Source organism: Ictalurus furcatus, chromosome 15 (genome assembly GCF_023375685.1).
Source record: "Ictalurus furcatus strain D&B chromosome 15, Billie_1.0, whole genome shotgun sequence".
Lineage (NCBI taxonomy): Eukaryota > Metazoa > Chordata > Actinopteri > Siluriformes > Ictaluridae > Ictalurus > Ictalurus furcatus.
In genome coordinates this window covers 1,289,026-1,314,563 of record NC_071269.1, presented here as the reverse complement: position 1 = coordinate 1,314,563, position 25,538 = coordinate 1,289,026, and the positions used below count along the sequence as shown (strand labels likewise).

The 25,538-nt window shown below is 41.1% G+C and overlaps 1 protein-coding gene across 1 annotated transcript in view; it reads right to left on the bottom strand.

Annotated features, from left to right (window-relative positions):
* The window catches only part of plxna2 (plexin A2), a 233,546-nt gene that overhangs the window by 102,669 nt on the left and 105,339 nt on the right, over positions 1–25,538 (bottom strand). The gene's annotated exons all lie outside the window — the stretch shown is intronic.

The window sequence follows — 25,538 nt, the reverse complement described above, 5'->3', positions numbered from 1 at the left end:
AGTGTTTAAGTCTAGGCTTAAAACATATTTGTTTACTCAAGCCTACCCTGACTAGACTTTCTGTTACGCTAAGCACAGTCCTAATAATCTTTTCTCTCCCTCTCTCCTTCTGTCAAGCCACACACGATTTTATGGAGATACTAGAGATCCTGATCCTCTCTGCTCTCCGGACTTGCCTGATCCGTTTCGGATGTCCTACCTCTGGATGGAGCTCTCATCTACTCCAATTCCCCACCACCGTCACCACCGGCTCGCTCAATAGGGATAAATTCACACACTTAAAATCTGTATCCTGTGTTTATATGTTTCTGTAAAGCTGCTTTGAGACAGTGTCCATTGTTAAAAGCGCTACACAAATAAAATTTAAGGGACTTTAAGGGTTTACAAATCAGTGCCCAAGATTAACTCTTGATCACATTACGTTTCAGTGTTAGTCAGAGGTGTAGCTACATGCATAATGCTAATAATGACTCCTCTGTATTTAACCATCCCAGCCATCAAACAAACACGTCCGTTGGGTCGTTTAATCACATTTCACTGGCTATCAGCTACTATACTCAGAAACAGGAGAAACCAGTCAGAATCATAGGGATATCAGCTCAGGGATAACGAGGTGATTTCCCATGAAATACCGGAATGTTTTCAGCAAGAAGAGAAAAAGAAGCATAGATTTTATACTGGTTTTATAAAGTAAGATGTCAAACCCATGTTCAGTTACGTAGTGTCAAACCGCTCCAAGTGGATAATTATTCAGGGCCAAAGAATAAAATCTTCGGGGGGAAACGTGATTTATTTTAAAAATGAATTTGACTTTGATTGTTACTAACAAAAGTAACAATTTTTTTTTACATCAGTAACTGTAATCAAATTACATACATTTAAAATGCCATGCGTTACATTACTGGAGTCCACCGTGTCCCTGAGTGAAATCTAACATGAGGCCAGTAAGCACTTCTCATGTAAGGAGAATTCTTTTCTTTCTTCTGCACCAAATGTTCAAGAAAAAATGAAGGAAGCTTTAAGATGGTTAAGCTCACGGTGTGTGTAACAGGATGGGGTGAATAATACTTAGGGTCATGTTGTGTATGTGTGTAGTAGTAGTAGTAGGAGGAGGAGGAGGAGGAGGACCGTGCTTAATGTCATTAGTGTGTTTGAGTAGAGAAGCAATGCTCCACTGTTCCATCACCATCGTTTCTCTTGACAAAGATGCACATGCATCTCCGGCTAATCAACAGCACTTCTGTTGTCTGTAGCGAGCAAGGCACTCACTTTTGCTTGATGAGTCACACACACCCACCCACGCGCACACACTGTTTATATTCACATACAGTGTCTCTCAACAGCAGATATGAAAGCTGACTGCGGGGTGACGCTCGCTTTCTTTCTTCTTTCTCTCTCTGTGCCCCAGGACAAACAGGTGGTCTAAAGTAATGAGTCCATCACATCAGGCGTTTGCTAACAAACACTCACACCGGGGGCCAAAACTAACAAAGCAGAGTGGCCAGCGGCTCTCGGTGCCTCCCGACACCATCCTCACACTGCAATAACACAAGACAAACTGGCCCGCTGCCAGATGCCACTCTGTCATAGCCTAGGCTTCTGGTGTAGTCTTTGGGACCGTGCCTCGTGTGCAGTGTGAATGGATGCTGCTGATAAGCAAGGCTGCGTTTCTCAGAACGCTAACCGGGGAGGAATATTAGTTCAGGCGAACTCTCACTCAGCCAGATGTATGGATATGTGAGAAGCTGATAAAAAAAAAAAAGTAATGGTAGAGAGACAGCTGCCAAGCATGGTGACAATACTTCAGCAGGTGTGTGTGTGTGTGTGTGTGTGTGTGTGTGTGAGGGAGAAGTGGGGGTTGTAAATGAGAAGAAAGGAGTTTGGGGTAAACTGCAGCAGCTGTTGGCCAGTGTGTTGTCCACATTGACATTGACCACACGCCACAGTCACTCAACACAGCGAGCTAACACAATGAGGCCTGTTCTCCTACTGTGAGCAGGCTGCATGTGTGTGTGTGTGTGTGTAAATGTTTCTAATATGTATAATCATTCATATGCACATACACTGAATATGCCAAAAAAAACCCAAAAAAAGCACAATATATGTATATTTTTTTAAAGCACAATTTGTATTGTCATTATTGTATATATATTCACACTAACAGTGTAAAAGAGCTCTGTTGATACAGTACGTAATAATTTGTGATGTATAATAACATGCGGGGGTTAGATGGCAGAGTAGCTGCTTTGTGTGCTGTGCTGGAATAAACGGTAAGCCCTCTGTCACACTAAAATACTAATAAGCATCTGGGGACCTTATACACACACAAGTGAGTCACCTAGCTACACTGACATGAGATCAGAAGATATATGATGATTCGAGTCCAACATGAAGATGCATAAGGTTATGAGGATGGTGACCTGATATCATGAACATAAAGATGAGGTAGAGCTGAACTGGGCTGCAATAAGGATTTGAGTGCAAGGTGAAGTTAAGCTGATAAGCTGATCTGAGACCAGGAGACATCAGTAATAGACAATGAGGCTTGTGAGGACAAGGCACAGCTTAACCTGTTAGGCCTGGTTTATAGCATTATTATTCTTGCTGAAATAGGACATTTTGTTTTGAATTTGTTAAAAATTTTATAGTACGTTTATTAAATTCGAACAATACTGTAGCCGACCATGGTAGCTATATTCTTCTATCAGATGTCTGTGAATGATGGCTCAGCTGCAGTTTGAGTTATTGGTTTATTGCCTATAGCCTAAATCCTGACCAACAATATAAAACGTCATATCACACGGTCCCTCCAGGATTCCGCAGAAAGTAACGCAAGCAAGCACTGCAATATTCAGAGCAGCTTGCAATTTTTCAAAATTACAGCAGATTTTCCACAGATTTGGGCCAAGATGCATCATGTGATGGTATGGTGAGGGAAAAAAGCAAGAAAGCAAGCTATATTAACAGCCAGTTAAATTATAACTTGTTGGTTCTGTTCGGTTGATAGCAACTCACAAACCATGCACGGATGAAATTTAATCTTGATAAACGCGCTCTATGTGTAATACGGCGTGAGATGGTCCACGCAGCCATAATTCACTCCCATAATTCATTCATTTCTTCATTTTTTTTTTTTTAAATCCTTGGTTCAGTAATTAATATTTAGTACATAATATTAAACATTTCTTGTTTTTCTGTTTTGTTTTAGAATTCACTCAGAGCTTTCTGGTCAAGTTACTGTGCTTCAAGTGTGTGCATGTGGCTATGGTCGATGGTTACAACAAATAAGACGGAACGGTGGCTCTCTGTTTTATGTCATGTTTGCTCTTGAATTAAATTGCTTTGAAAAACAAACAGAGATCACCGTTTTTAAACTTTTTTTTTTTTTTTTTCCCAGTCCTAGGTTACCCTTCGTTATCCACATCTAATCAGCGTTTGCCTGAAGACTGATCGACGCACAGCACCATAGATACGCACAACGTACTGTTAGGAATGGGGATGACTGAAGGTGTGTCTGTCAGTGTGCATTGGTGTGCCACGCTTACCCATAAACCACGTGATGCAAATACATATGCAAATTGAAGTATAAGCCAGCCTTTAAGAAAGCACAGGTGCTTCCGGTGTTTTACACGAGAGATTATTCTGATCTGAGATCAGGATATGAAAATGAAGCAGAGTTTGAATGATCAGAGCTCTGGAGGCATAATGACGATAATGGAGAGTTAAGCTGATCTGAGAGCTGGGGCCATAAGAATTCAAATATGAGCGATGAGACAGCGAAGTTGACGTCAGATACGCATATGAAAATGAAGAACTGATTGGGAATAAGGAGACATACATAAATGAGGATGACACAGGACTAAAGTGACCTGAGATTATATGAAGAAAAGCTCAACTGAAGCGAGAAGACATCCTGGTATGAAGATTAGGTAGCATTAAACTGATATGAGATCAGCAGGGGCTGAGAATGAAGGAGAGTTAAGTTTATCTGACATCAAGAGGGTGAGACAGAGGTAAGCTTATCGGAAATCAGAGCTTATCGGAATAAAGCAGAGCTAAGCTGTCCTGAGATCAGCTAGCATGAGGACATGCAGCGAGGAGGTGAACTGCTGGATGGATGAGAAATGAAGCATGCTGTAAGTGCTGGGAGCTACTTATAGACATGAGGAAAAAAATGTTCACATTAACTCCTAGACCCCCTGGCTGAGAAATGAGGAATGGAGGACCATTAGAGAGAGAGAGAGAGAGAGAGAGAGAGAGAGAGAGAGATGTGGTGGGAGGGAGAATAAAAGAGGGGAAAAGCTGGATTTTTTTCCATAGGTGTAAATAGAAAAAACAAAAAATGTGTAGCAATTTAGACAAAAGTGTCACCAAAAAAAGACATAAAGAAATGGAAAGAGAGATGGAGAAAGAAATAGTAGAATCATGGCAGTTCTACACAAATGATTAGAAGCCATGTCTGGCTTAAGCACAAGCGGCAACGTTTCCTGATGTACAGTGGCACTGGAACTCACCACTATAAAACCACATGCAACGAGAGCCTCAGTTACTATAGCAACCTGCCCAGCCTCTGACCCCTCCCACTCTGTTCTGGTGGAATGATAAACAGCTGGCACCTCTGGGATAGACCACCACCTCACGCACACACACACGCATTCATTTTTAATGAGAAGCGGTGAGTCTTGCATTAACTGCAATGGGAGTTATCGATCATCTCCTCTCAAACACACAAACTATTGCTCCTAATACCCCCTCTCCCACCCCCGCCAACACACACACACACGTGCACGCACACACACTGCAATAATCTCACTGCCACACGGGCCCAGAGCTACTCCTGCAAAGAATCTGTTAAACTGACAAACCTGCAGGGAATAACTATAGGGTGTGCATAACGCATGCATCATATCATGCACATTTCATTTAGGAACTAATGTATTCCAAATATATGTCCACACACACATACATATACACACGCACACACAAATCCACCTGGGATAAATCCACGCTTGGCTAAGCTGAGGTCGGCATGTGAATGACCCCTTCTCCATTCCCCTTCTGCCTCTGTGTGCCACCGTGACAGACATACAGCACAGAGGGATGCAGGCTAATCTGGCCTTTTAACTCCCCAGGTGAGAAAGAGCAGAGCAGAGCAGAGCAGAAAGACACACACACACACACACACACACACACACACACACACACACAGCCTTAGGCTTGCACACATTCCCAAGTAGACACCATGTACAAACTTCCTAAATGTTTTCTGTCACAGAGTCTCCTTCATTTCAGTTTGCCTAGAACACACAAGGTCTACAAGCATGTGCTTGTGTGTGTGTGTGTGTGTGTGTGTGTGTGTGTGTGTGTGTGTGTGTGTGTGCGTGATGAAAACTCAATCAAATGATGCTTGATTGCAAGAGGAGGTCTCGCAGCAGGGCTCCAGAATGCTGCAGGCAAATGAGAGAAAGTGTGTGTGTGTGTGTGTGTGTGTGAGAGAGAGAGAGAGAGAGAGAGAGAGAGAGAGAGAGAGAGAGAGAGAGAAGCCTAAAAGTGGAGGTTCAGACAGAAGCAAGGTGAGCAAGATATCTTTTTTTTTTTATAACTTCATTACAGAGGGTGGATGAAAGAATAGTTGGGCAAATTCATGATTACTAAGGTGGGGTTTTCTTCTTTCATTAAATAATAAGCGCATTTCCATGACAAGAACCTTTTTTTTTTTTTAGAAACCTGGGAACTTTGATAACTCATACTATTTCCACCAGATTAACCAGGGTCAATTTGACTTCCTGGTTTGTTGTTCTAGGTATATTTTAAGCTCCTGTGCCAGACAAGGCATTTCTTTACAGACCAGGAATTATTCAGGCAACGCTTGGCATTTTGCAACAAGCAGCAGAGCACATTAAACGTTGTCGAGCCTGAAAAAAAAAAAACGGAACGTTTGGTCGGTTAGGTTTAAGAAAAAATAAACCTAATTTAAACAAGTTTCTAATTGTAAGATTGAATTACACAAATGAAGTGTGATTGAGTCAGGTACAATAACCATAGTATTTAAATAAACACGACTAAAACACGTGTGCTAGAATAGTGCCGCTGTAACGTCCTTGGTGTAGAACGCCAGTAACGGGGGTTCGAGGCTCAGCTCAGTAGTTTTTGTTTGAGTGCATGTGTAAATTTGAATGTCCTTCATTTCCTTCAACGTAGTGTTGAATGAATTCCATTTTCTCCTTTCTTGCCAATGTAAACTTTTATTATTTATAAGACAGAAAAAAGCCCTTCATCACTGAGAAGCAACGAAGAGCCAGACTGAGGTTTGCAAAAGACCATAAGGATTGGAACGTAGAGGACTAGAGAACGGTCATCTTCTCTGATGAGTCAAATTTTCAGCTTTGCCCAACACCTGGTCATCTAATGGTTAGACGAAGACTTGGAGAGGCCTACAAGCCACCCACTGTGAAATTTGTAGACGTTCGGTGATGATCTGTGGTTGTTTTAGCAAGGCTGGAATCAGGCAGATTCGTTTTCGCGAAGGACGCCTGAACCAAGCCATGTACAAGGTTATCCTCGAAGAAAAATGACTTCCTTCAGCTCTGACAATGTTCCCCAAATCTGAGGATTAGTTTTTCCAGCTGCCCAATGCTCAGGCAGTTCAAATCAAGGTGTGGATGGAGGACCACCAGATCAATACCATGTCCAGTCCAATCTCCATACCTGAACCCCTTTGAAAACCTCTGGAATGTGAATAAGAGGAAGATGGATGGTCACAAGCCATCAAACAAAGCTGAGCCGCTTGAATTGTCGCACGAGGAGCGGCATAGAGTCACCCAGCAACAATGTGAAAGACAGATGGAGAGCATGCCATCATGCATGAAAGCTGTGATTGAAAATCAGGTTTATTCCACCAAACATTGATTTCTGAACTCTTCCTCAGTTAAAACGTTAGGACCGTGTTGTTTAAAAATGAATATTTCTTTGCGTTATTCGAGGTCTGAAAACACTGCATCTTTAATGTTATTCTGATCAGTTGTCTGTTTGTATTTGGAATTTGTGAGAAATGTTCTCAGTATATATATATATATATATATATATATATATATATATATATATATATATATATATATTAGTGGTCTGATAACTACAGACCTTCCTGAACTGAAATACTGTGTGCATCATGTTTCAAGTTACTGCATTGCAAAATCTAGCTACCTTCAATAGGAAAAAAAAATAAATAAATAATAATAAAAAATAAAGCTTTCATTCCGCCTGTGGTGTAGGAGCACTGTGGGCATTTTGAAAGGCAGTATCTGATTACAAAATAAATTGATTAAAATGTCCATTGCGTCATGGCACGTAGCATGTACCAAGTGTAGCATTCACTGTGTGAGGAAATCACACTTTTTTAGACCTCTTCAGACAGAGTGACTGTGTTTTAACCACTGCATTTGTTAAACTGGCAGGAGGATTATGGTAAGAAGCCAAGGCGAGATTAAAATGTAAAGAAAAAACATTTCCACATAGTTTTGGTGAAATATATTTATGGGTTCTTTAAGTTGAGGTTTCAAATTATGCTACAGGAAGAAATCCCCTATTTAGGCCAAAAACTGGATTATTTTGTCTTTTTTTCCTGTTTGCCAGAATCCAGCCACAACAACAACGACAGCATTTTTTTTTAATCTCAGACTACTACACTAATGTCTTGCTTCACTTGTTAATGGTCACAGTTCTGCAGTGTCTTGTAGTTCCTCATCAGGACAGAGCAGGAACTCTTGAGTTTCCAACGGTTCTGGAATCTCAGTGAAGAAACATGTGTACGGAGGAGAAAACGTCAGCATTTTCAACTAGACAAACAATCACTGAATCCAGGGTTTTTAACTCCATCGAGGATTCAAAAGCAGCCACCTTCCTGTTCATGGCTGTTGTGCTCAATGAAACTGTGTCATTTTCCTGTGATGCCAGCATTAATGTGGTATGGCACTACAGTGTTCTCAGCACAATGTGTCCCCCCAAAAGCATTGCTGAAGACAAACTTTAAGCTTCCATTATAAATCAGGTGAATAGTATACATGTGTTCAGCAAAGCTCATCCAATGCACAAAGCACATCCGATAATAGTAAGAAAAGTTTTCTCAAAGTAAGAAATGTAATGTCTAAATGTAGTACTAAAATAATAATAATAATAATAATAATAATAATAATAATAATAATAATAATACATCCATCCATCTTCTATACCGCTTTATCCTTTTCAGGGTCACGGGGAACCTGGAGCCTATCCCAGGGAGCATGGGGCACAAGGCGGGGTACACCCTGGACAGGGTGCCAATCCATCGCAGGGCACAATCACATACACACTCACACACCCATTCATACACTACGGACACTTTAGACACGCCAATCAGCCTACCGTGCATGTCTTTGGACTGGGGGAGGAAACCGGAGTACCCGGAGGAAACCCCCGCAGCACGGGGAGAACATGCAAACTCCGCACACACAGGGCCACGGTGGGAATCGAACCCCCGACATAATAATAATAATAATAATAATAATAATAATAATAACAATATTAATAATAATAATAATAATAATAATAATAAAAATGTTTTTGTACTGACTCGACAGTGTAGAAGTCATAAAATAAACATGTATAACAAAGTCTGTACTAAAAAAATAGATACTGCACAGTACTAAACACACACACACACACACACACACACACACACATGTATATATATATATATATATATATATATATATATATATATAAATGCATCATGAGGGGTTCTAATATTTTGGCACTGCAAATTGCTAAATGTAACTGCACTAAATGCTTTTGCATGTCTATGCAGTTCTGTGTGTGCTTCTGTGTCTGGACCCCCTTGGTGAGCTGTTTCTGTCCCATTAGCACTGTTTGTTTATGGGATTTGGCCTGAATGCCCAGACTAAGCTCAGCTGAAAAATTCCAACACTCCAGCACCAGGAAGCCTATTTATACCATAAAAAGACAGGAAACATTTACAAATAAAATACAGCATTTTAGTGCTTCTAGTGATTTACTGAACAAGTATATCCTTCAGTGACTCAGCGTGATGTCAGAAAGTTAAAGCAGTATTGGGCTCATGGCAGATCTGCGTCATAGGGCTCCCAGGCTTGGGTCACATCACTGACAACACCAGGTCATTGAAATAAACCTCATTGTTATGCTCCATTACTAGAGCCTTTATCTCACATTCACGTGTCTTGCATTGATAAATGACTCGCAGGAAAGAGCTGCATCACACAGCCTACTCTAGTGAATCAATTTCACTATAAAGTCACATGAAAGAGCCTCATTGTGAAGCTCAAGTTCTAGGCCTATTGTTCTCAGTCATACTATAGCTCTCCATCAGCGCAATGATGAATGACTACGTTTCATGTTTGTAAGCCAAGCAGTTCTTCATGCCAAGGTGCAGAACAGTTTTCGTAGCATTGTTTTTTTTTTCCTTTCCTGAAATTATATGCATAATATGAATAGTTCACCTCACTGCAGGACCTAACAAAATGAATCTTTATCCAACTAAGAGAGCTTAGCTTAGTAGTAAGAGCTTAGGGTTGAGTTATGACGCTGTCCATTTGAAAGCAGTTCATAGTAGTTCATTATTAGAAGAGTTCAAAAGTCATTATTAGAAGAACAATCTACACCAATCACTGAATGCCAGCACAGGTCACAAGTCAGAGGATCACACAGGGCTGCTGCATCTATAACGTTCTCGAGTTGAAGCCTCTAAGAGAAGACGTTTATTGGCTAGTTTATGGAGGCACTAATTCGATTCAATTCGGCTTTATTTGTATAGCACATTTAACAACAGACCTTGTTACAAAGCAGCTTTATAGAAATCTGGATGTAGATCGAAATGCCTAATGAGCAAACCAGAGGTGATGGTGTCAAGTCAAATCTAGCCACCCGTCCTCTTCTGGGTGCCATCAGAGAGTGTGATTATAACTCATTCCTCTTCTACAACTGAATACTATAAAGTCAATCAGCGCTAAACATGTTGAAAGATTTGAGCATATTATGAATAAAAGGCCTTGGATGAGCACAGGTCAGTCCATATATAGTTGAGTTTATCCACTAAAGCAATGGTGAGGCTGTTTTGGTTATAATCTTTAGAATATCTATTCACAGCCAGCAGAAAGTGAGTCCCAAGTGCAGAAGCTCAAAGCATCAGTACAGCATCAGAATGAATACCTGAGTGAGCATTAGTGAATGAGCTTTGGCCAACGCCCTTCACCCTGTCCTGATGGGTCTTTAAAAGATGCAGAGTAGGAGTCATGGCATTCCAGGAAGCCCTATCTAACTCAAACAATTCAGGAGGAGAAGAACCAGACTGATGGATAAAGAATAGGGTAAATCGACCGGAGATGGGGAGCTAAAAATTGCAGCCAGTCGATACAGAGAGCAGTATATTAATTATGTATGACTGAAACCTTCTTTTGGGAAGCCAGAGAGGGGAGAAAAGAGGTGAGGTAGGAGTGGGTACTACTGAGACATTATCTGTGGGAAGAGAGCTGACTGGTGCTTGTATGCCTACACACACAGTGACACTGCCATATCACTATCAATTCTTCTGCATCATCATAACTTTCATATTATAAGTTTTTTAAAAAAAAAATCTGTTGGTTATCAATAAACAACAGACTGTACATACGTGCTTAAGATATTTGCCAATATGCGGCTAATAAAGACTATAACTCTAACTATAACTCTAATGAGAAAGACACAGACACAAAAAAGAAGACGGGCCAAGCCTCCTGACACAGCTGCTAAGCCTGATCTGATGCTCCTTAGGGAAGCAGCACAGAAAGCCCACGGTGTCTGTCTGCCAGTCAGTCTGTCAATTAAGCTCAAGTATCTTCCTCCCTGTGATCCATGGGTGTGCAGGTCTACAACTCCATTCACCATCAGGGTGAGAAGCTTCGACTGGTCACAGGACTCACAATGCTACCGTCAAATAAACTAACTGATGAGGCTGCTGATGCAAATACACAGATGCTCTGTTCGCTATGCTGCACGGAGCAGAATTAAAACAATAAAACAAATTAAAAAAAAAAAAAGAATTATCAAAACGTCCATAATATTATTATGTCCCAGCAGTGAAAGACACCAGATGCTTGATTGCTATGGATGGAGAGATTTGCAGCAGGTTTTTATTTTTATTTTTTTTTTTCTTTACCAGCAGCTCCATCAGGTCCCCAAGCAGCGGTAAGCTAGTCTCTAAGCTAATAATGTAGTCGGCATTGACAGCAGGCAGCGCCTCAGCCAGTGTGCTAGGAGTTAATAATGCAGCCATCCCAAGCAACAGGCTGAGGTCCCTCTATCTCTCTCTCCTTCTATCACACACACACACACACACACACACACACAAGTAGATCTGCAGGGGAGACAGCGGGGGGCTTATTGATTTAAACACAGCAGCCAGACAGAGTGTCGCTCTGATCCCAGGGTTGATTGGGAGCCCACTTGATTGGGTCTGTGCTTTGGGTTTTGGGTTTTGCGAGCTCCGCTGTGAGTACGTATTCAGGTTTTATGTGTGTATTTGTGTGCCTGATAGAAGACAACAGACATGTTTGTAAGGCAATTCATGCTCTGCTTGGCTGACAAGGGCTGTACATTGTTGTGTGTATCCATTTGTTTAACTCCCCTCTGCTGGCTCTTTGTCTCCCCTTCCACACATCATGGTGTATGTGTGTGTGTGTGTGTGTGTGTGTGTGTCTGAGAATAAGAATATACAGATGGCAGGTTTGACTGCACCCCACTGGTCTGGTGCCTGCTCAATAGGCAAGTGCCTAGCATGTTTTTTGGCTAGGTTTAAGAAGGTTTGGGAGGAGGTGGGGGTGTTATGTGGCTCAGGTGCCTTCGACTGGTACCCAGTCATATCACAAATACACATCCTCATCCAAGCAGCAAACCAACCCTGAGAAAAGCCCAATTTACAAGAACTACATTGACACCTGGGAGTGCAGCTGATGCTCTGTACCCGTCCGATTCACTCCGCTGATCTCAAGATTTCCTGATTATTATGTGACAGAGATAGAGATACAGATTTTTTCTCTCTCTCTCTCTTTTTTTGGTTGCAGAATAATTTGTCCACCTGTGGAGCTCGAAGAAGCTAAGTAAACAATGTCCTTCAGCTCTGTGGAGTGGAATGAAAAGCAGAGCTATGCTGTTGCATACTCCTCATTAATTTCAGCCTCTCAGCGGAGTCCTTCTCATTCTCGGTGTGACAAGAGGCCAGGAGAATGCACTGATAACGAAGCTGTCTATAGTTCTCTTTGTCTTAACCTCGCTACCAGCCTGAGAATTCATAACTAGTGGGCGGTCTCAAGGAAAACATGCTGTAAGGAAGACATAGAGTCTTAGAAAAAGGGTTTTGTTTGGATTGAGCTTCTAAGCGTTCTAGTTTCCTTCCTAGATTTCTCAGCTCTGTAAATCAAAAACATTTGAAATGTACTACATAGACACTCAGGAATAACAGAAAACATGTCTGAAAATAATAAAAAGCAGTCATTTTAAACTTCCAGCACTAAAAGCAGAATGGCATTTGCTTCACTTAGCGTGTTGCCAGCGCAGCACTTGAGAATGACATCCATCATTTGCTCTGTGGGTGGCAATGAGCCTGTTCACATTACCATTATTGCCTCTGTTAGTGCTGCTATAGAGATACACCACAAACACCAAATGATTCACATTGAATTCACCCAACTCCTTTATCAGCGACTGTGTATCTCAGCACAGGAAGGATACCTGAATTTGTAGAAGATCTTCAATAAGCAGGCTTGGGCTGCAATTATTTTCATAATCAATTAATCTATTGATTGGTTTCATTAATCAACTGAATTATTTTATCGCTGCATGTTTGTTATAAGATGAGTCAGGACACTGTTGGGTTTCTGTGTGTAGAGTATCATGACTGTGTGTTTAGCTGCTGGTGAGCAGAGTGATGGGAAAAGGGAGGGGTGTGAGCCCCCTGCTGGGCAAACAATTCACACGTCTCCACAATAACACTGGTAGAGAGATCAAACAGACAGCACAACTAAAGCTTTTTTGATCGTAAAACACTGTATACAACTGCCATGATAAAATTATATCATTTAAACCTAGTAGGCTAAGTAAAAAATAAATACTTAGGGTACTTAAACTGCAAATTCTTAAAGCCCTGAGTGTCTACTTTCATATGAGCCATTAACCACTACCGTGGAGTGTGACATCACAAACCGCCATAACAGACACAAATTCCATTTTTTGGCCTCTGATAAAAACAGTTAAATAGCTTTGCTAGTCCCTGCCCAATTCATGCATGCATAAAGATATGGGCTTAAATATATGTATATGATATACTGTATGTTTAAATTGATTTGGATGTGTGGATGTGGATTTATTTCTCAGAATTGAGACTAAAACAGGTCCAAAAGCAGCTCAAACAGGCCAATATTCATCTTATTTGGCTGTGAGTGCTGACCAGATGGAAAAGAAAATATACATAGTTGTAGTTGCAGACACACACACACACACACACACACACACACACACACCATTACCATCTATCAGAACAGCTCAGTCTGACAGCTCTCTCAATATGGGCAGTGGAGGAGGACAGGGGGAGTATTGTTGGCCGGTGCCATTGCTCTAAGACAGAGACCCTAGGCACTCTTTTGGCATATACAGTTCCGGGAAAACCTCTGTGTGAGCAAGGAAATCAATTGTCTCACATGGTGCAGGGTTTTTTGCTGTTGTGTCTAAGGCATTAGCAGCTCAGCAGCACAGACAAAGAGCATATGTGGGTCTGGCAGGCTCCAGAACTGGATAGTAGTGTGGGAGGAAGGACCGGGACGCCTGCCAGCCTGCCCGGCATTTACAGCTGAACCTGACGGGATGCTTAGGGCATGCTCGGCGGGCAGGGGGGCTTAGTTTACGGTCCTCCTCCCCACAAAAACAGGAGGGGAGCCCAGCTCACAGTGACATTCATCAGCAAAAGAGCAGGTAGACATTGACAGCTTCAGTCTTGAAGCACGCAGGCGCAGTTTACGGCTATTACGGCTTGGCACAGCCTGAGACCCAGCTCACATGTGGTTGGCCATAATCGATAAAGAGGAGCTTGTTGTTCTGCTATCTTTGGGGCCAAGGATTAATAAAGCCTGAATGCGATAAATTTAAAAAAATAAAGATTTGCTACCATGCCTGGTTAAAAAAAAAAAAAAAAAGATCATCCTCTCTTGACAAACGTTTAGAAAAAAACATATAGTAAACCACATATAAGAGGTTATTCTGAGTTAGCCAAGAAGTTCATTGAGTCAGCAGCACATTTTGAATATCTCAATGGAGAGGAAGAAAAAGGACATGTTTAGCTTCCCATATAAGGGATTATCTCCACAATCACACTTGCTTGAGCCGAGTTCACTCCACACCTAAGCAGTTGGCCCAGACAGACCTCTTTACAATTGTGCCTAACCTAAACATTGGTCCGACTGTGCCGGCTGATGAGCTGCCGTCCCTCCCCTCTCCCTAGAGTATTTTAGAACAAAGAAGCCCAGAGATATTTAGAGAGTGCTGTTTCAGTTTTCTATGCACTGGCAGAGAATGAAATCATTAGGCACTCTCTGTCTCAGTTAACCAGTTTGTGTTCACTTACTGAGAGAAAGCGAAACGAGCAAGTCATACAGGACTGCCTCCACCAATTAGACAGCTAGCGATAATGATAGCACGCTAGTAGCGTTTCTCCTGCTGCTGTCTTGCCTCTTGACACAACCGTGCGTGCTTCCTTGAACTAGCAGTTACTTCTCCTGAAGATTTCTTTTTTTTGTTTAATTAGGCTTGTAAATAATTATTGCAATTAAAGCCTGCAATTAGGAAAGAGAAGTGCCATTATTAGTGATGTGTTTGAAGTCTGGGAGGGTTTTTTTTGCATGGTGAGGCACGCACAGAGGCTCCCCCATTATACAGTCACTCGGTGACAGCTACGACGACTACTGACACGCCAGAACATTTTAATTGCGGATGTTATTATCCTGCCATCCTTGCGCCTGATTCCTGAGCCAACAAGCCAACGTCTCTGGGAGAAGTGAACTATGAGAAAGTTACAGAACTGTCACTTCACTGCCCACACAACCATGATAAATACAGGGAAAACTTGTTTATTTTGCAAGATTTCTTTCCCTTTAAAAAAAAAAAAAAAAAAAACAGATTGCAGAAGCACCGCTTAGCCATGTGTTTGACTGATGCCTGACAATACATTTGATGCTACACTGACATATCTCATTGTCATATATGTCCAACACAAGGTTGATGAACAATGGACAGACTGAGGAAATGTGAACACAGCTGTTTACAATTTACGGGGGCTGGTGCGTTCAACAATGTTGAGTTTTGTTATTTTTCCCCCCTGAAGAGTGACAAACATCTAAACAAGTGTATACCACCGGATTCCAAGTATTCCCATTCTCATTAGAGGATATTAAGTCAGCAGAGAAGTGAAAACTCCCTGGAGAGCCTTTAAGACAGTGATGAGGGTTGAGCAGGTACAGAAACTGCCTCTGGCCCCTGCCTCAGCTATACACTAATAATACCAAGTGTGACACATGCTCGTCTCCGTATGCAGGGTTAAATCTATAACCTGGCCATCAGGTCAACAGGAGTTTGTTCAGATGGTTTAGTAGCAATAACAAAGACTGTGCAGTGTTGCCCCAAACCTGAGTGCAACAACAGCACACAATACCCTAGTAGCAATACAGCAGAGAAGACAATGGAAGTCTAGCAATCATAATTAATGCGCTAATTGAAGCTGACAGGAGGTTTACTATCAAATAAAGAGGTCAGAATTGGAACTAACCATGCTTAGCCTTAATCCAAGCCCTAAAACGAATCGTTATAGAATGGAGTTAATGCAAATATGAGGGTTTGGGTTTTTTTTAGATGGAAAAACAAAAAACAAAAGAGGACGCAATTGATATATCTCTTGGATGATACAGGAGGATCACATGATGTTCTTCAACCTGCAGTATCCACCTAGAGCTGACCTCGAACTAGAGTTGACACTAGCACTTTGATACACTGCTGAGGTCAGGAGCTGACCTCAAAACCACAACACACCTGAGTCCCGATGACACCAGGCCTCCGAGGAGAGTAGGGATATAAGCAAGTATGAATACATTATTCCGAACGAACAGATAACGTGTTCTGAAGTTCAGATACAAAATACAAATACAGATAGGAATAGGAGGTGCACTACTGGGATCCCATGGTATGCAGCAAAAAAAACACTTTCGTTCAGGTGTGAGTGAGCATATACACGCAGCGCTGTGCGACGAATTTACAGCATCTTTAAATGCTTGATTGCGACGGTTAAGATCGAGATTGCGGTCGTTAAAATGATTAGAAAACAGTTCTGTGCACATCTCTAGAACTCATAGTCCATGCTGATAGTACTAGCACTTCTGTGGTTTATTTATTTTTTTTTCAGTGTTGCTGGGGGCATAGTGGTAGAGATAATATTTTATTCATTTAAAAATTCGGTATGAATATTTGGAATATACTGTACGTATGGAAGTACAGGTACAGATAGAGACAGTGGCATTGTTCTACACTCTTAAAAGAGAGCATGGGATTGTGACTAGCTTTCAGAGACAAGTTAAATAGCCTCATCGATATCGTCATATGTATTGACAGGGGCATTTATCAGGATTTGTAACCGTGTCAATAGCAAGAGACGCCATCAACCTGCCAGAAGCTGACACCAGCTCTAGAACAGACTGTATCGCTGGAATTGATTCCTTTCCCACAACCTCTGTTTTGGCAGCACCGACCCCCTTGGTAGTCTGAGATAAGGAATGATGTTAAATAAATCAAACTTCTATTAGCATACACCAGGCTTTTTTTCCATACTGTCAAATATATCCTGCTGAGAAGTAGCATGGACGTTAACTACGGAACCGATAATGATCCATGTGGGTCTGGGTTGAACAGTCACTTTCCACCACGAATCCTAGTCACATTGGCCTCAACTTGTCTTCCAGAAAAATGCAGATAGAAATTTTATGAATGCATTGGATGTGTGGTACGATACTGCCACATGTGTCATGTAGGGGAAATTGCATTTGACCCCACTCCAAAGTTCTGCCAATAGTTTTGGGCTTAGGGCGTTATACTTCACGACTGATGTTCCTTGATATCATGCATGAATGAGCATCTCCAGAGAATTACAGGAACAGGATGCAGCCACAACAAATGTTTTTTTGTTTTTTTTAAAGCGACCAACGTGCGACCAGATGAGAGTACTACCTGTGTGACTAGCATATAATTCCTTTAAATATCGGCTTTCTTGGGTTTTTAAACTGGTCTCTGATTGATCAGACGAATCAAGAATGTTTGCATTGTTCCCCTTTCACTCGTGTGGTGACTTGACTTCATCAACGTCTTTGTCCCGAACAGGCTGCACGACATTGATTGGTGAGGAGAGGGAGGGTGAAGGTCATTGGTCAAATGACTTCCTTGTAGCTTTTCTTCAACAGGCTTCCTAACAGGGGTTAAGAAGAGACCAGTGGGTGCACAGGCCAAGAGCTGAAAATCTTCTGTGGTTCAAAGCGAACCACTGGAATTGGGGTGTGTCAAAAAGAAACACAACAACACCACACACACACACACACACAGTCAGAACTTACATGATAGCTCAAGACAGCTTATCTACATGGTTGTATGTCTCGCTCTTTTTATCTTTATTCAATACGGATTTCAGAACCACCGCATTTCTTTTCCTGGTTATTGTCAGGGAGATTTATGAATATACCAGGGGCGTTTTGTGTATGGTGATGTATGTGTACGTGTGTGTGTGTGTGTGTGTGAGAGAGAGCGTGCACTGCCCTTAACTGAATATTAATGCCGCTTTGTTCTCATTAATCACATCCTTTGCTCTGCTGATTTCCTGTTAGTCCCTCCATCACATAAAGGCCTCCCCCCTAACAACCCCCACAGACACACGACACACACAAACCCATGCATAGACTGCCACACACACACACACACACACACACACACACACACACACGCACGCACACACACAAAGCAAAAGTGGCTATGTGCCAACTCAATCTGCATCTGCTATGAGGGACAGTGCAAACAGGGGGGGTCGACGACAGCAGTAACCATGTTCATCACAAAGCCATAAAGCACGAGCTACATCTGCAGGAACATCAGTGCACACAGGCCATGTGTATATATTTTGTAAACGTATTTCGAAAACGTGCACGGCGAATATGTTTTGCAGAATTATTTAGCATCCCATACACATCTATGCTGTAGCTTTAATTGTATTGAAGCCAGATAGAGAATAAGTATATGATATCTGCTGAAAGGCTCCAGAGGCATAATATGAGCACTAGTGGGGTTTTTTTGGTTTTGTTTTTTTTTTCCCTGAGTGGCAGCTCCAGCTCTGCATGGTGTGGGAGGCAGAAAGAGGCTCTAGCCAGTCTCTCTCTGGGTGAAGAAATCCTATTTCCCAGTCCTTGATAACCACACACCTCATTTCCTACACATCCCTCATCCCTGGCCAAACAAAGGTGGAGGTGCTTCGAGACGGGAAGAGATGTGTGTCGTTTTTTTGTGCAAGATAGAGGTTAAAGGGTTGAAAAGACACAAAGCAAGTAATCTGGGTTCCCCAAGCAGGAAAAGAAGGAAATCATGCATGGATTTTAAATTTCACAGCTGAGTACTTGGGGGGGAAATTGCTAAGTTTAAAAAAAAAAAAAAAAAAAGAAAAAAGTCTCCTTGATTAGCTGATGATCTCCTAAGTAAGAATGTTGCTTTTATGGGGTGAGATGGAGAAGGAGGGAAAGAGGCAGGCTTCAGAAACATGCTGAAAACTCATATCATTCAAAATACGACCGACGAATGACAGGGAGTCAGATCGTCTCGTGAAAGTTGACACTACTTTCGCGAGCCCACCCGTGTTAGTCAAGTTTCACACTCGTTCTCATAGAAGTGTGGGCGCAGAGAAGACGTTGTTAAAGCGTAACACTCTTGGGCCACGTCAAGACTCACTTTACACGTCATCCCATCATGCACTGGACTTCTCTTCTCTCTTAATTTTCTCTGCTCACACTAAACGGAGACAGATGGCAGCCCTTTACAAGGACATATTTCTGTTTGATGCTGCCTTTCTCTCTACACTCATCCAAGCTGTATATACGGGTGCAAGTCATAACGGACAGGAGCACATGTTCTTTACACGTTATAAGAAATCTCGCTTGCCTTTTGTTATTTCAACCTCGACTGGAATTGAACCCAGGCCTTCGCTGAACAAATAACTAAACGAATAAATAATTCATCCTGAATCATCTCCCGGCTCATTATTATTAACCTGGCAGAAGTGCAGATCAATTTTAGTACCGCTAATAAGACTGTTAAAAAGCCACTGATGAGTTTATTCCATTCATTCCTTTTCACTACAAGTTAGATAAAGAAAAACAAGTGAGCGTTAACACCACACAACAGACTGTGGTCACTACCTTTACTTACAGTTCATGTAGTCAGATGCAAACCATGTCCTCATTAGTGTTTAACAGGGTGTGTTTTTCATGCTACACTTACAGCATGTACAGTATGAGGCCGGATCATGCAAAGCTTCTAGGCATGACATATTTGCTTATGACTATATGACCCAGGTGTGGCCTTGTTTCAAATTCAAATTCTATATGCTTTTGCTGTCTGGTTTATTGATCTAAAACATGGGGTGCATATTTTGCTATGGTTTCTCAATGCTGTACTGTGTACTCAACTCAGGTGGTCTCAGTTTACCAAAGAGGCAGGAAGACAAACAGAGTTACCACACAGCAGTTTTTAAAACCCGAGAGAGGGAGACTCGTTCCTGCAGTACACTTTGACACGTATTCACCAATGCTCATGACATTGTTAAGTCTCCAAGTTTCACATCGCTTACAGTATCTCTCCTTTGCCACTACTCCGTGTCACGCTTGGAAACGACTCTCAGCTGAAGCCGGTTGACATTTTGAAACTATTAGCCCAAGGCTCTTTTGTCCATCGTTGCGTCTGCACGCTATGAAAATGCACACGCTCAGACGGAGGAAGCACAAAATCCCTAACCCTTAAGCTGACTATTTTTTGTACGATACAGTACTCCGGAAAGGATGGAAATGGGAAACAATGCAAGTGTAATTCTATTAAATTGTATCGCATAGATCTTTGCAATGGCTTTTATAGAATTTCTGAGTGAAATCTCTGTATAAAGTATAATAATGATAATATAATAATGACACCAATATCCGTGTATAATCGCATATTATTACATTGACCTTGGTTGAGCCAATTTTGTGTAAGCACACTTTATTTATTTATTTATTTTTAATAGACACCGTGCTTCAGGCAGCAGCCATTAGCACTTGAACAGCAAAATATTTGTTTCCTCCTGATATGTGCAAGCTCAGAAAGTAGGAACCTTGCTCACTTATTCTTCTTCTAAGTGTAACGCGTATTCTCATGATATTAAAATGGAGCTGGGTCATCTAGCAACAGATTAAGGATATATATGGCTTAAAACGAGTGAAAACTGAATACTCTTATATCTGATTAACAATATAACTTGCCCATATTTAAGATACTTTCACTTGCTAAGATATAATATTTCATGGTGCAAAGGCCATTTAAGGATGCAAAAGAGCCTTAATTATCCAACGAACCCTTAAAAAAAAAAAAAAAACCCTGTTATCTTAAATATAATCATCGCTCTTGACTGAGGGCTGTCGGAACTACTTGGTGCTTTTGTGGCTTTAACGAAGCTTTACCAAAGAGGCAGGAATTATAAAAACACATTTACCTGTGATTAACACATTTACTTGGTGCAGCGTAAATAGAGCGGTTTTATGTTTTTGTTCTTTTGAATGTCAGCGAGTGATAGATGATCAAATACAACGAGAAAAAAAAAAAATCACTGTTTAATTGAGCTGACTTCTATAACTGAAATATTATGTTGTAAAGCCTGTACAAACAGCACGCAAAGCCAGACACACACACACACACACACACACACACACACACACACACACACACACACACACACACAATGAGCTGTCTGAGTCAGAAATACACCTTAAAAACTAGTAGGTTAGCAAAAGCATAATCAGATTTCACTAGATTTTTTTTTTTTTTTTTTTTTTGCTGCATTAATAATTTAAATGAGTTTTAAATATGCTTCATGCAACAGAACAGTGCTTCTCAAGGTGGGGTCTGGGGACCCCCAGGGGTCCAAGGAGCATTCATTTTTTATAATTGTTATGGTGGTAATAGTCACAACCTACCATCATCAATGTTATTCTACAGTATTTATTACTGACCAATTGAATAAATGACAATTTTAAGAAAGGGAAAAATTTGAACGGGTCCTTTTGGATCCAAAAATCTGCACTAGAGGGTAAATGAATATGATTTCTGAAGCATATAAACGAAATCTGGAAAAAAGAGAGAATACAAAAAATGAAAATAAAATGTTTAGAAAAAAAAATAAAATACGACAGAGACGACTCGGCTTCAGAGCTTCAGCTCTCCTTTGATTTCATTCAGTTCGGCTGTGCCGTGGTTTACAACAGACATCCTTGCTCAATTTTTTTCACATCTCTAAAAGACAGACAGACAAAGTCGTAAACGCTGCAGAACCAGTCCTAATGCAGGCCAACACATGAACATCCTTCATTGTGACACGGAGACAAAGAGGGCCAACTCTGCTCGAGAGGACGTGATCTACACACTTCAGCTCTCCAGCGGCAGAGAGGAAATTCACCGTGTGCATGAATCAAGCGCTCGCTCCGTGTTCTCTGATTACTGTCAGTGATGACACAGTGCCCCGCAGTCTCCGTAAGAATTCACATTATTTCTAATAGAGGAGCAGAGAGGGGAACCTAAGCAGCTGCATCTTCCATCCGTTCCACAGCACTGCTCGAAAATGAACCAGTCACTCGAGACCGTTAACATTCTGGAAGCTGTCGTCATTAAACGTCCAAAACAAGCGCTCCCGCAGACACACGGACACACAAGAGCGTGTGAATTACGATATTCTCTCAGGGGGTGTGTGTGTGTGTGTGGGTGGGTTTATGATGTGTTATGTGGAGTATACGAGAAGTGAGGGAAGGATAACTATGCTTATAGAACGAATAGAATTTAGACGTGTGCTAGAAACATGAAATTTGACTTTGGTTTTGAGGTCAGATTGGCACCCTGTCCAGGGTGTACCCCGCCTTGTGCCCGATGCTCCCTGGGATAGACTCCAGGTTTCACCGTGACCCTGAAAAAGGATAAAGCGGTGTAGAAGATGGATGGATGGATGGATGCATGGAGTATGTGGGTGTTCTATGTGTAGTGTGTGTGTCTGCTGCATGATAATTTGTTTATTTGAGTGGTGAAGACGTGTATGTCCTTGTAACATACACTGCCGATTGTATCCACAAAGCAGATATGATTTGTATAAGTGTCTGAATAAAAATTTCCTCCGGTGTTTTACATTATGCATCATTTCTGGACTCTTTCTACAGTCTTGAACTGTGTATCTCTAGAGCGGACTATATACGAAATTCTGCAAATTACCAAAACTGTAATGTGTGGGTGGAGAGCAGAGGCTACAATTACAGAGAGAGGACCTTAATCCTGTTGTTTTCTCATTAGGCTAATGCATAAGCAGGGTCTGCGGCACACACCGTATACATGTAGAGTAGTGTACCGCCTCTGGAAATATATACTGCATATTTCCATTCAGACGAGTATATAATGACAAAGATGTAGAATATACTGTATATATCTTCAACACATATCCTGGTAGCATAGAATGACTGAAGAAGTGCTGAGAAATGATCCAGAATCTATCTCTCAGTCATGAATAGGTAAATACACTCTCAGAAAAAAAGGGACTAAATTATACAAAAAGCTTGTCGCTGGAGTAGTAGCCTCAAGGGTACGTCTTTTGTACCTCTTGTTAGAGGATCATAATTGTAGAGAAACCTCATTAAGGGCTATAATTGGACTTTTAGGACTGCTGTTGTATCTTTGAAAAAAGGAACAGTTACATTGTTTATACCTTGGGGAACAGAAATATCTCTCTACTGTACCTCTTGTGATAGTGTTTATAAGTCAAACACGGTGTTTTTGCCTTTCATAATATGTGTGTGTGTCGGGGGGTGGGGGTGGGGGGCTGGGGGGTGCGTGTGTGTGTGTCGGTCTGGAAAACCTGACAAATATCTTTGTGGCAGTGAAAAATATACTTTCTAAGCTTCTCTAAGGCTTTCTGCGTAAATTATGTTAGGTAAATACACTGCAAAAAAGGAATATCAATAAAGTAAAAATAAAAATAAATAAATAAATAAAAAGCCTTGCTTCTGGGGAAATTAATCTTATTTTTTGTGTAAAAAGAGAAATAATCTTGTCACGCATATTTTGTATTAGAAAAGCAATCTCATTTTAAGAAAATATACCTAACTTTGTCTTAATAAGATATTCCAGCTTACACTGAGCAATATTTAACCAGTAACAAGCTACAACAATGGGTTGCCTAATACACCAGCAGAGGAGTAATACGGGTTTCTTTATTTTAAGACTAAGAACACTTGCACACTTCAATTTTTCAATGAAACAGTTATGTGTCATGGTTATGCTGAAATACACACTGAACTACATTACCCATCAGCCGCAGTATGTCACATGTCCCACTGATCACTCACACCTGTTCTGTGTTACCCCTAACAAGCTCCCCTATAGAAGATCTAGTTTTTTAGCACGTAATTGTCAAGCTTTTGTTGTCGTCGTGTCCATGTGTTATCGTGTGTCCTACAGCCGCTCTCGTAGTCTGCATGTTTTTGTCGTGTCCATTGTTACGTTCTTGTTTTCACAGTTTTGGTTGTTTGTTTTGCATTTTATAAAATAAAAATCTGTTCCTGCATCCGCCGCCTTCGACAATCCCTGACACGACTCTATGTTGCAGTACGGTTTTCATTAAAATTGCTAAAAATAACAATGCTTCTGGTGCCTTAATTTTAGACAAAGTCACTTATTTTTATTACGCTGTTTGAAGAAATCGTGTCTACTTGTAAGTTTGTTTGTTTTTTTGCTAATTATTAATCTTAGATTAAGGGATAACTTATTAAAGTCAACTCAATCAAGAGAACAAAATACTCATTTTGAGTAAGTCTATCATGAATAACTGAGTTTTCTTGCTTAAAGTTTGGTATTTTTGTCTAGTTTTAAGATCCAATGGCATTTTTAGTGACTAGATATTTGCTATCTGGGCTCTAGGCTCTGGCTTACTGATCAGAAGGTTGGGGGTTCAAGCTGCCACTGTTGGGCCCTTGAGCAAGGCCCTTAACCCTCTCTGCTCCAGGGGGCGCTGTATCATGGCTGACCCTGCGCTCTGACCCCAGCTTCCTAACAAGCTGGAGTATGCGAAGAAAACAATTTCACTGTGCTGTAATGTATACGTGACAAATAAAGACTCATTATCATTATCATTATTTTCAAGAACTCTTACCAAGTCAGTTCTGCTTACCCCATTGGCAGATTTTGCTTGAATTTAGTACATCTAAACTAGATTTAACTTGCTCGTTTCAAGAAAGGTATTTTTTGCAGTGTAAAGAGTGAGTTTAAAACAGCTGCTTAAATGGCTGGAGGGTATGAATGAATGCAGATATAAAAGATAGCTATTGTTTTTGCCTCCTGAGTAGGGAGATTGCAGGTTCGAAACCCAGTGATGCCACAGCCATATGTGGCTGTGAGTAATATCCAAACGGGCTATGCTCTCTGGGTGGAAGGGATGGCATACTCAATCAGTCACAGCGACTCTAGACATTCATGCATGTCTGTAAGCTCCTGCATGCATAAAAGAGCAGATAGCACTTTCCTCTGATTGTGTTACACTGCCCCGTGATGCAGCAGGAGCAACAGTTCGAAAAGGTGCAGCCGGCTTGGCTTAACATGTTTAGGAGGACTGAAAGGAGGCTTTCACTGGAGGAAGTGGAATTTTTCAATGCAATTTTCTCCCTTTTCACTTCTGAGGGTAACCAGATTTTAAAATGCTTTACAGCATGGCTCTGTTCAATTTTCAGATCAGAAGGTATTGATTAATTTTCTATAACAGCACTGCTATGACTGGAGCTCCTGATGTAACATAAATTATAGCTTTATATTAATGCACTTATCCTTATAGGTTTTTCTATCTGTAGTAACAGCTCATTCCTAGAGACTTCTCTGGGTTTTGCTTCACACAATCTAATACCGGTGAAGCTTTCTCTTAAGATACATTTATGTAATATTTATGGAACAAGTCTTGGTTGTGAGCACTTTGTAACAGATAGTACGTTTTACACCAGCAAGAAGCATCTTTAGGACAGAGAACTTTAAGCTTTCCAGTTGCTCTGTAACGTTACAGGTGGCCTGTTTTTGCCTTATTAACTTAAAAGAATAAAAGAGAGGCTGAGTCTGGTTTGTAAGAGTGGAGTGTGCTAAGCCTGTTGTCCAAACCAGGT